Source organism: Wyeomyia smithii, chromosome 1, assembly GCF_029784165.1.
Source record: "Wyeomyia smithii strain HCP4-BCI-WySm-NY-G18 chromosome 1, ASM2978416v1, whole genome shotgun sequence".
NCBI lineage: Eukaryota > Metazoa > Arthropoda > Insecta > Diptera > Culicidae > Wyeomyia > Wyeomyia smithii.
The window spans coordinates 198,886,203-198,898,666 of NC_073694.1; the positions used below are offsets into that span (position 1 = coordinate 198,886,203).

A 12,464-nucleotide genomic window follows, 5' to 3' on the forward strand; every position below is an offset into this window, starting at 1 on the left:
TAGTGTAATACATTCACGCCACTTGTGGACGTTAGCAGGAGATCTTAAGAAACACATGTCGGGAACGGAAATAAATTAGATATGTAAGATGATTTATGTCTATTTTCAAGCACGAGATTTCCCTTAGTTTCCACCATGCTTCGTATTTCGCTCCGCGAACTTAGCAGAAGTTCCAGTAGTTCGCTTAGATTTTTTTTTTCAAAGAAAAGGTCGGTTTGGTATGACAGTGTCGGAGTCGTCGTACTGAAATTTGGTTCACCCCTGTTAAAAAGTTCGTGCCCTGATTTTTCCTGTAAGCAAATGCACTAGAAAGTGTTGAAGCCAAGGAGTGGTATTGACAACAGACTTGACGAACTGGACATCCGGATCGGTGCAGCATCTACTCCGCATGGGTGGTCTTGGAGGCCATGTTCGTTAGAAAGCTCGAAGCTTGATTTCTCTAGGTCTGAGTCCATAATCTCTTGTGAATTGACCGTAAAAAAGCCTTACATAATTGTCATACGAAATATGTTTGATCATTTATACGAAATATGTTTGGCTTTGATTGTTTAAGTTTTTAATTTGAAATTTTGCTGTTTTCATCTGGATATTATAAGCTCTCAGTTCTTTTGATTTATTTTTTAAAAGTTTTTGTGTTGTCTCGATGTTGGATTTTATTAGCGTTTTACACGTCAAGCTGCGAATTCTCGGATTGTGAATTCCGGAGTGTACAGTTTTGATTCCAAAAATGGCGAAGTGTGGCTTTTCTCGAAATGGCTTAAATAGTCTTTTTTTCAAGATTACTTCGTAACTCGGATTGCAGATATTCTACACTACAGATTCTATATATTTTTCATGGGTAGAAGTTCTGTACATCTAACACTTACTGGTTTCCAAATTTTTCAAGATTTGTTTTTTTTTTCTCAGCTTTTAACATTAAAAATTTTGGTTTTAAGTAAGTTTCGCGAATTAAAATTCGTCGGAGAGTTATAATCGCATTTCTCTAGCCAGTAATTTATCAATGTGACTCAAACTGGCAAGTATGCTTCTTGATGATTTTTTGTTTGTTTGAATGTGCGGACGTATAATATTGCTCTTGATACCAGTAGGCAGTAAAAACTAGCTGCCTATAATGTTAGTCAACCGATAGTTCTCCTTGAATTAGTTCAGCTTTTAAGAAAACAGATATCAAAGCTGGCCATTATTTCAACCGCGAAGTTTCATAATCGCAATGCAACAAGGAGCACTATGATTCATCTTGCAAACAAATAACATGAACTTACATATTTCCGATTGAGTGAGCACTGATTCCAGCTACCCAGTGCTCGACTGAGTAGAAATTTAAAAGCCGAAAGAACTACGTGATGTGTTTTTATCACACGCAACTTAAGCCTTAAAATTTTTATTTCAACTCAGAACAAATGCTGATTATTCAACAGAACATTATTTCAACACGACAATGCATTTCGATTTGCTTTTGCGTTTCTTGGATATCCTGGATAATAAAACTGAAATTGCTTGGCCACTTTTAAAATACGTTACCTCGAGATAAGCACAAAAACTGGCAGAGTAAGAGATGGGGGTAATTCTGAATAAAATTGATAAAAAACATGGATGTCCCCTTGAGAACATTATTTGTTCGAATAAATATTTTATTTTGTGTCATTATTTATGCGGAGATAGCCGAACCAATTTAAATCTTGAAACTCTTGTAAACGAAAGAATATTTTGTTCTTGTAAGCATTGCTCTAATATGAGAAAAATAATAGTAGATTTCGCAAATGATTTCAAAATTTAATTCCTATTACCTTAATCGCATTTCGCGGTTAGTAAGTGACTTGCTCTCAACACATATCCCAACCCAAGTCGGTGCTAGAAATATTTAAGCATCGAGCAAAACTGTCGAGCGGCACCGTTCAATTGAATAATCGTCAATTAGGACAGTTCAGCAAGTTGGCACAACCGCAGTGATCTGCTTTCGACCGAGGCAGCGCAGCTGATAAGAGCGTACCTACCTCTACTTTATCGCGCAGCCTGGATCTTTAATCTCGAAGCACATCTTTCGGATGACGCAGCACAATTTGCGTGAAGTGAAGATGCCGTAACATGTTCCCAAAAATCAAAGCGACTAGCGGCACGCCGCATCGTTCCATTAAACTGTCTGTTTGTTGTCCGGAGGATGCGTAGCATCGGAGGCGGTCAGCATACCTTTGACGAAATGATTAGGATTAGCTTACAATTAAAATATGCGTCGGCCGAGTGTGCGCTCATCTGTTGATTGAGCTTGACGCAGGGGGGATTATTATTCGCACGCTTCACAGCTCCAGCTTCCGCTAGGATCCTAACAAGATAATGTAAGCTTTCTTCAAACACATGTATAATTTGGCCGCTGATAGTGGTACTAAGGCGGTGATAGTTCAACGGCAGATACGGTCCGGCGTCGGTGTCGAGTGGATGCTGATCGCGGGCTCCTTATAAAGATTTTCGGTAGTTCTAACGTTTTTTTCGGTGTGCCGTAAACGATCGCATCAACCTGAACGCAGACGTAACGTCGATGTGAAGCGAGAGGAAAAGTTGCAAAACGCGCGATTCACTGGTGAGAACTTGCGGGTGCGGCACTTGAAAGAGCCGTTGTTTAGATTTGGGTTCACTGGTGCGTCAACATTAAAACTTTCATTCATTTTTTCAATGGTGTTAATCGCACTGAATCACCAGTTATTTCCAGTGTGATTGTTATTTGGACCCGAGGTTAGAATCTTATCACGGTTTAATGTAGTGTAGAGCACTCGACTACCCAGAAGTTCTGTTCTATAATTAATGGACTCTGATTTCAGTCTAACTCATATGATGCTTGTTTGCGGAAGATTATAAAAGTGCCTCTACCGACGAAACCTTCATTGTATTCAGAACAAGTGTGAAATATGCTGCTTTTGTTAGCCTAATCACTCTCCGATGTTGTTGTCTAATTTAGGAATAACTTATAAAGTGTCCGTCGAATATTGCTCCAGGAAAATTGGTTAGTGGTAGCTTGAAATAATAAGTGAAGGTGCTTTGAAAAATTCAAAATTAAAGAACTGATTACGTTAAAAAAGACAGTTAAAGTGATATTATCGCGCTTTGAACGTAGGACTGGTACAAATCTACAAAAATACTCAGGAGTATATAAAGGAGGGGAAATAATAACTTCATCATGCCGTACTAATCGTCATTTTTTCGTTGTTTTTTTCGTCATAATTGCTATAATTTGCTATCGAATTGTTTTGGTGGTTTTCCAGTTAAATGGTGTTCGAATTATTAAATTAAAACAGTGTTTCAAAATTAATCAAAATGTTGTCTATCCTACGTATTTTTACTATCTTCCACTGGCGTGCGCAATAAGAGACGTAGATGTCAGTTTGTTTAGTTTGATCCATCGTTCTCGCCATCGTCTTATTTCTCATTTATAAAACCTGAAGCGCATAAACTGTTTAGAAAGAAAACATTATGAAATAACGATAATAAGCATTAATATCGAGGAATATGCATAACTGGTGAATGGTTACCAATGATGGCAAGTTTTTTATTAAAGTTGATGCCAAGAAGCAAAATAGATAAAAGATAGTGTTTCCTGCTATCATTAGCGATACCGCTCACCGTGCAATGCACGAGCTCTTTTGATAAACCGTTTCATAGTTCAGTCAATACTAGAGTGCCACTGGAAATCAACTTTTCGAATTTGTTCAGCGGTACGTCTCAAAAGTTATGTCTTCTCGAAAAAAAATCCCTGCCCCAAATTCCAGGTCAAACGTGCAGTAGCCTCTTTCCTAGAACCAGAAATAGTCACAAAGTGCCATTCAAACAGACAGACAGACATTCGACGCGATCTTTTTTTGCATATTCTGAAATAGTATATTTTCTTGACATTCCAAGAATAAAGTGCTGATACTAGACACCTTGTTTTCCGCGGGAGAAAAAAATGTCAACCGCATAAAGGCGAAATGAGTAAAAAAGAATAGCAATGAAGATTTCAAAGCCAAATGATAGAAAAGGATATGAAGCAAAATCGGTAGAGAGAATTGTTTTTCTTCGGGGTTTAAGTAGAATTTGTTGTAAGATATTTGTCTTAATAGTGCAACTTTGACCGTTTTTACACAGTTGAGATTTCCGGCCAGTGCCGCCGGGGCACAATGGTCCTGAAACTGAAAATAGAGGGAAAATTAGATCTAGAGTTCGATAGCAATAATTTACGAAAAAAATTCTTTTAGAAAGTTGTTATTCTTTTTTACATTTCAAAATGATTGTTGGAATAAAAATTTTAATACAAAAATTGTTATAAATTTTCAATAAAAATCCATTATTTTTACAGAAGGAAAGAAACTTCTATCTTCAAAGTTGTCTAGAATTAATGGGGCTACAACAGTGTAAAGAAATCTTTCTCTTTATCCTCAAAGATAAAAAGTTAGACGTCTAATATCAACAAAAGTTGTGGTCACCCTAATTTTAAATACCATGAAAATACGCGCTTCATCATATGTAACAACTTGTAGAAAAAAGTTTTTCTTTAGAATATTGCTATCGACCCCTAGATTAAAATTTTCCCCTACATTCAGTTTCTGGACCGTTATGCAGTGGTGGTAATGTCAACCATGAAATATTTCAACTTTCTGGGTAAGGCTGAACGATGAATGACGCTGCTATCCACATGGTTACAAAATTCAAGAGTCTTTCTGGATCGGCCTAATACTAATAAAATCCAATGCTGTATGTTGTATCTTGCTCAAATGAAAGCACTTCTTTGGAATGAACAAAAAGATTTGTAAAGCAATCATGAAAACAAATTGAAAACAGAACAATTTTACTAGCATTATTTCTTCTGGGAAATTTTAATCGCTGAGTTGTTGAATATTGCGACTTTCTAGGTAGGTGGATTCCCAAGATGAATTTAGTTTAAAACTGCAAGCGCAATAGTGGTCTTTTATTAATTTCACTTCATGCACCTTAGCGCCGCGTTTCGGTCGAATTTCTGAACAACTTTGCTGTAGGCTGTAACTTAAAAAAAAAACCTAAATTAATCCACCTAGCGGTCAGACCCAGCCTTTCTCATTCAAACTTATTACTTTTAAAAATAGATTTACATGAACGCTTCAAGCCAATAAATGTGTATTCACTTTTTGGGTTCTAAAATAACGATGTTGTAATAGAAGTATAAAATATGAAATTTGACGTAATGTAAATGCTCAATAGCGAAATAAAAGAAATTGTTATGAAATTTGTTATTTGTAAGTTTGAGAGATGACTCGTTCGTATGACACTAGTAATGTTCAAACAAGTCGTGTAATCTTTAAGATAATAGAAGTTCGTTGTTTTATTAACAATTTAATACATAACGGTTGGAATAAAAATACGATTATAGTCAAATAAAATGGGAACCTATAGGAAAGCCAAACTTTTCATTCGACACTAAGATTGTTGAATTTAGTCCAGCCATTTATGGGAAAACGAGTGAATTTGAAAAGTCACCGGAACATGTTTCTTTTCACAATTTTTGAACCACGTGTTTAATCACTATAAAATTCATCAATTAACCTTTAACTAGCCCGTTCATTTGATATCAATATTGTTCAAATCGGTTGTGTACTTTCTGAGATAATGAAGTTTCGTGATTTTCACATTTCGATACATTACAGACGAAGTTACAGTCCGATTACAGCACAATTCAATAGGGTGTTATGAGGCAGCTAGACCTTTCATTTGACACTAGTTTTGTAGAAATCGGTTCAACCATCTCTGAGAAAAGTGAGTGAGTTTATGTAGTCTTCGGAATATATTTCTTTTCATAGCTGGATTTCACATTTTTAAACATAACAGGCAAAGTAATAGTCCGATTGCAAAACAAATCAATAGGGTATTATGGGGTAATTAGACCTTCCAAATGACACTGATTTTGTGGAAATCGGTTCAGCCATCTCTGAGAAACATGAGTGAGATTAATCTCTCTCCAGAACACGTTTCTTTAAATAACTTCTGAACCACACGTTAAATCTTCATGAAATTTGAAAGTTAAGGGTTCTTTAAGTAGCTCGTTCATTTGAAACTAATTTTGTTAAAATCGGTTGAGTAGTTTTTGAGATAATGATGTTTCGTGATTTTCACATTTTTAAACATAACCTCTATCCGAAATCCGATTGCAATGAAATTCAATAGGGTCTTATGGGGCAACTATACCTCTCATTTGCAATTAATTTTATGAAGATCGGTCCAGCCATCTCTGAGAAAATCGAGTGACACACACACATACAGAAAATGCTCAGCTCGTCAAACTAAGTCGATTGATATACGAGATTCGACCCTTTGGAGCACTTTTATACCTTTGGTTTTTCAAGTGATTGCTATACCTTTCTAGGAGAAAGGCAAAAAATGGTGCGATTCACGAGATAAACTAAGTTTAAAATACTCAAAACTAACTAAACTTATGAAAATGTAGTTCTGTCTGTCTGTTCGATCCATTTAGATTCGAAACTACCGAATGGATCGGTGTGCAAATTTGTATATAAGGGTTTGTGAGACCAGGAAAGGTTATAAGGATACTTCGATACCCCTTTCCCTTCTGGGAGGGGAGCTCCTATACAAATAAAACAAATTTCTGCACAACTCAAGAACTAATCAAGCATATGGAACCAAATTTGGCATATAAAGGTTTTTGGGGGCAAGGAATTTTTCTAGGATGGTTCGACAGCCCTCCTTACTCGGAAAGGAGAGAGGTTCCCACACAAGTGAAACAGATAATTTAACCAAGTTTTCGGAAAACAACCCTCACAACCCTTCTGATTTTATACTTTTAAACAGCACGAACCGCTTTCAGGTATTGTTTATTTTTGATATAGAGGAAACATCCAGAAAAATCTTTTCAAATAATTTTCCCTTGAAAATACTACAAGGTATACAGCCCTAGGGGTTGTATGAAATGGTGACGTAGGACTAAATGTATATATTACATAGCATATATCAAGATGGCTTGACGAAATAATTGTTTTTAATTCTTTTATCACCAATATTTAGTGGTTAATTTGTGAGTTCGAAATCCAATTTGTGGTAATTTGTGGTTAAGTGGTTTCCGAGAAATTTTCAAAAAACTGAGTCAAGCCATCTTGAAACATGATTTTGCTTCAAATGAATCGGACAACGATGATATATACATCAATCGAAAGCTCTTAATTTATGGTTCACGAAAATGTAATTTTAAGGTCATAATTACTAGTGTTTGTACAGAAATTTGAGTTTTATTGTTCACGTAGTTCCACGTTTTGTTTATTTGTTGATGACGCTGCTGGCCGCTAGTGGCGTTGGCTGTTTGCGGTGTTTGTCATTGCTATTCTGAGCGTGCGTGTGGGGAATATGGTAAATATCGAGATTCGGGAAACTTAGCCAACACACTTGCTACTACAGGTAGCCCAACAGGCGCAGAATGGATATGTGTAAATTTGTTGTCAAAAAGGTACCGGTAACGAAATGCAATCCAAATTCGACGGATTATTTTTCGAGCGCGCAGAGAAGTAACTCGAGTGGAAACCTGGCCAAAATTATTTTCGCTACTGTTTAGTAATATGTTGGAAAATATTTGAGTGAGAAGTGGAAGTGGCTGGTTCGAGTATTGTATCAAAAAGTAACTAAATATCACATAACTTGATGTTTACATTTACATAGCCAATGTGGCTTCATTAATGTTATTGAATAGATGAAGAAATACGCTCGTATAATTTGTGTTCGCAAAACGGGCAGCGAAACAAATCGAAGAATTTACAAGAAAAATGATGTAGCAAAATATCTTCATTTTGAATTTTTAAATTTGTTGCTCACAGATTATATGATGCCTCGTGGAACCTACGTAGGTTAGAAAAAGGCTTTTGGACGGAGTGTTATTTACCTGAATTATTGATTCTGTGCATCAAGTTCATTTTAAGTTAACTTAAATTAGTTGAAGTTCATTCACTTAACTAATCTCATTTAATCTTTGTTGAACTGAAACTCTGTTCGAAGCATGAGGCAGGTATTTGTCAAAATATGTCATGAACAACTTTTTTCAAACGAGTCGCAAATGTCAATCTGGACGTCACCGGCTGAGGTATTTGCGTGGATGTTATGAACTTCCATTCCCCCGATGATTATATGATCGGATCCCGCGAGATTCGATAATTCTTTCAATAATGAAAACGGTCGAAAATACGTAAAAATCACCAATTTCAAAAACTTCTTAAGAGTAGCTATAAATTTTAACATCAGAATTTTTATCAACCGGTTTATTAGAATTGAACATAAAGAATTCATTTGGTGCATAATATTGATCAATTGTCATTTTTTTGACGCCTGGCACAACTTGGTTCGATTCCCAAAAAATGCTTGAAAATTTGTCAATGTTTACAGCGCTCCCAGTATATGATAATACCGCTTAACGTTAATCGAGTGATGGTATATTGTGAAGCATTTATTTAAGCTGCAGAAAAAAATATAGCGGCACCAAAAAGCGACAAAATTTTTTTTCTTATTTTGGCCAGATTTTTGTTCTATGTACTCCTCTGTGCGACGTTGCCACTAGTAGCTTAACAGACCCGCGGACAGCAGACATCTTCTTTACAACTTTGCTCATAAGTTAGCACATATGCATGAAAACAATTACAGAAGAGCAACATTAAGTTGGATCCCGGCAGTTTATTTGAACATTTGTTTGAATATTTCCGAAACATTTCTCAGAATCTAGGTGATGGAAAGGGATAATTATTGTTTGCCATTCCTACTGGTTCTGAAAAATAATCCGTCGAATTGGATTGCTTTCCTTTGAAAGTGCATTTTCGTTACCGGTATCCTTTTTGACAACAAATTTACACATATCCATTCTGCGCCTGTTGGGCTACCTGTAGTAGCAAGTGTGTTGGCTAAGTTCCGCGAATATCGATATTTACCATATTCCCCACACGCACGCTCAGTATGGCAATGACAAACACCGCAAACAGCCAACGCCACTAGCGGCCAGCAGCGTCATCAACAAATAAACAAAACGTAGAACTACGTGAACAATAAAACACAAATTTCTGTACAAACACTAATAATTATGACTTTAAAATTTACATTTTCGTGAACCACAAATTAAGAGCTTTCGATTGATGTATTTGATATATGTATTTCGTTGTCCGATTTATTTGAAGAAAAATCATGTTTCAAGATGGCTTGACTCAGTTTCTCGAAAATTTCTCGGAAACCACTTAATCACAAATTACCACAAATTGGATTTCGAACTCACAAATTAACCACTAAATATTGGTGATAAAAGAATTGAAAAAAATTACTTTGTCAAGCCATCTTGATATATGCTATTACTAAACTGTAACATGTTCCGCAGTGCCTGGAAGTTGACTCGTATGCAGCTCTCGTTTCTCAATGTCGCGTACCTTTAACAGCTGCACTGCACTCGCTATTGTGTAACAAACTAAACTGAAGCTGAATTTTCTACACGCAGTCTTTGGTATCGAGTTCAGTGTAGATTTTTGCCATTAGGGCGTGGTCACACAGCTTGGAGAAAGAGAAACAAACCAAAACACCTTCGATACTACTGAGTGATTTTCATAAGCACCAAAAGAAAGATTTTGCTTTCCCGATGCGAAAAGCACTCTGGTTCTTAGATTAACCAATTTTCGTTACTAATATTTGACTGATAACGGTGTTCGAGTGGGCACAAAGAAACAATTAAACCGGAAAATCACTCAATTTAGCAGTGAAAATTCTTGAAATGAGAGTTATTTCTTGCTGTGATAAACTGTTTATAGGCAACACTACCATTTATCTTTGGTGCGTCTTGGTCGTTATTGTAAAAATGATTATTGAGAAATAAATTAACATTTCACACTAGTAGTATTTTGAAAATTCTCATAACTCTTATCTAAAAACATTTATAGTTCTGTATAGTTCTTTGTAGCATTGAATATTTTGTTGGCTGCGCATAAAATTTGCTCTCCGCTGTGCCAGCTAAATATTCTGCAGCGTACGATGGTAACTGTTGCTGCCGTATTCAAAATAAAGGTAACATACTCCGCAGTGCCTGGAAGTTGACTCGTATGCTGCCGTTCTAATTATAGTAGTCCCATGTTCTACACAAACCTTATGCACGCTGGGACAACTATGCTTGGAACGGCAGTATGCAGCTCTCGTTTCTCAATGTCGCGTACCTCTAACAGCTATACTCCACTCGCTATTGTGTGACAAACTAGACTGAAGCTGAATTTTCTACATGCAGTCTTTTGTATCGAGTTCAGCGTATATTTTTGCCATTAGAGCGTGGCCACGCATTTTCGAGAAAGACAAACGGAACAAAACACTTTGTTGAGTCAAAATATGTAGGCAGTGGAATTTATTCCGTCCATGTTATTGTTATCCGTACTCGGAAGCAAGCCAATAGCGAGGGAAATGTATGAGAAAGCTTGACCTTGGAACTTTTCACCTTTTTTCACCATTAAGCAGTAAAGCAACAATGTTAAACATTACATCAAACAATTGTTACACATTTTACCTATCCACCGACATATAAATGACTAAGATGCATTAAGTCGTTCGCTTGCGATCATCGTTTGAAATCTGACGCAACATTTGCCAGTTTTATTTTCAATTTCACAAAATGTTATCTAGTATAGAAAACAAAGACGTAGTCCTACGTAAAAAAAAAATTATTAAATCGTCAAGGATATGTGATTATTTGAGCTTCAGCTGCTTCAGCTGTTCAATTTTCAATACAATACTCTCTACTGAGTAAATGATAACGTGCGATAAAGTGTGCAAGCGATACAAAATAGCTATTTAGCGAGGCCGTCTTATACGTCTTTTTTTTTCTTCATCTATGTTTTATACGTCTTGCGGTGGTGTAATCGGAAACGCATCTGACCGGAGATTAGAAGTTGTGGGTTCGAGTCTCACCTGCTAGACTATATTTTTCGTAAATTTCTAATTAATTATTTCCCCAGTTAGTACATTTTTCAATCGCCAGCTCCACATTTACTGCTTAACCCTCCAGTGCCCAATGCCGCAATTTGGCGGGATTCAGTCGAAGTTCCGAAAAGCTTCAATAAATACTTTAAAAGTGTTTATAATAGTTTATAGTGATTTTATCGAAGTCCGTTTAGAAATTAATTCGGGCACTAGAGGGTTAAAATAGAAATTATGTTTACAGATAATGCACGGTGCCGTAAATAAAAATGCTTTTCGTACTTTTTAATGAAAAATCGAAAATCGTTTTGATTCTGTACATTTTTGAAGAAAAAAAAAACGCTAGTACTAATCCCCATCTTGTTGTTTTTGCAGCTTTTTGCAGCTTTTCGAGAATTTTTTTTTTTTGAAAAAGTGCATTTTTTATCTAAAATGTCCTACACTCTATGAAAAAGTTTAAAATTTGCTCAAGGTATGTTCGGCAGAATGATGTATTTCCTAAATATGAAAAAATGTTTGGAACATAGTAGGCCCCTAAAATCTCACCAGAAAAAGTTATTTAGTATTTTTCGATTCTTGGAAACTTTAAGAATATCTGTGTATAAAACTACCTGTATGTGGTCGATTTTCAAGAGGTAGAACCAAAGTGTCTTCAGCAAAGTTTTTCTACATAAAATTGTCTACAACTTTGCTGAAGATTTCGTTTTAATTTGATAAGTAAATAAAAAAATAAAATTTTTATCTCAGAGTTAATCAAAAATTTATTTGCATCAAAAGATGCCTCTTTAGATCAACAAAAACTTTGTCGAATACACTTTAGCATTTAAATGGCATCAGAAGGCTGACGATCACGTTTTTCGCGTTTTTCACATCGATTCTGGAAATATCTATATTGGGTGGTGTTCGGTCATTTTCAACTGTTTTTCTGGCATCTGAGCATGAGACTGATTCCAGAAATACCAGTATTTCCAGTTTTCCAGAAACCGAAAGTGGTCATCTTTGAATTCAATATGTATTCGGTCATTTTCGGTTGTTTGGCGTCGTACACAAACTACGTAACGCTAGAATTATAGATTTCAGACCCCCTTCCTCCCTATGTAACGATAGGTAACGTTCACCATGACTCCTCCCCCCCCCCCTAAAATTATGTAACGCTGATCAGCCTGACCTCCCTCCGGAAATTTCAATTTCGAGCAAACATCACAGTTACGTAACTGTCTCTACTACCCCCCCTCCCCCCAACGTAACAATAAGTAACGCTGACTCAACCCCCTATTCAAAATGGTGTCTAAGGTTGATTTTTAGCTTCTGCGCATCATTTTGTTTCCGGAGACATTCAATTTGGGCGGTATTCAGTCACTTTAGGCTGCTTTCCACAAATCGATCGTCGTCATTTTGGGTCACAAAATGGCATGTTAAATCAATTTCTGTCCTCTGGGCGTCATTATGGTTCCGGAAATATTTATATTGGATGGTATTTTGTCATTTTCGGCTGTTTTTTAGACGCCGGAAGTCGCCACCTTCAAATTAAAAATGGT

The 12,464-nt window shown here is 36.3% G+C and overlaps 1 protein-coding gene across 4 annotated transcripts in view; it reads left to right on the forward strand.

The window, feature by feature from the left end:
- Window positions 1–2,395: 2,395 nt before the first annotated feature.
- LOC129718957 (beta-alanine transporter) overlaps window positions 2,396–12,464 on the forward strand; it is a 29,004-nt gene continuing 18,935 nt past the window's right edge. For 2 of the 4 annotated variants that reach the window (XM_055670223.1, XM_055670220.1), the window contains exon 1: window positions 2,396–2,575. The gene's annotated coding sequence lies outside the window, so the exon portion shown is untranslated. Of the gene's footprint in view, window positions 2,633–2,782; window positions 2,996–12,464 lie in introns of those variants that run through there. The other 2 variants (XM_055670222.1, XM_055670221.1) reach the window with 2 other exon arrangements.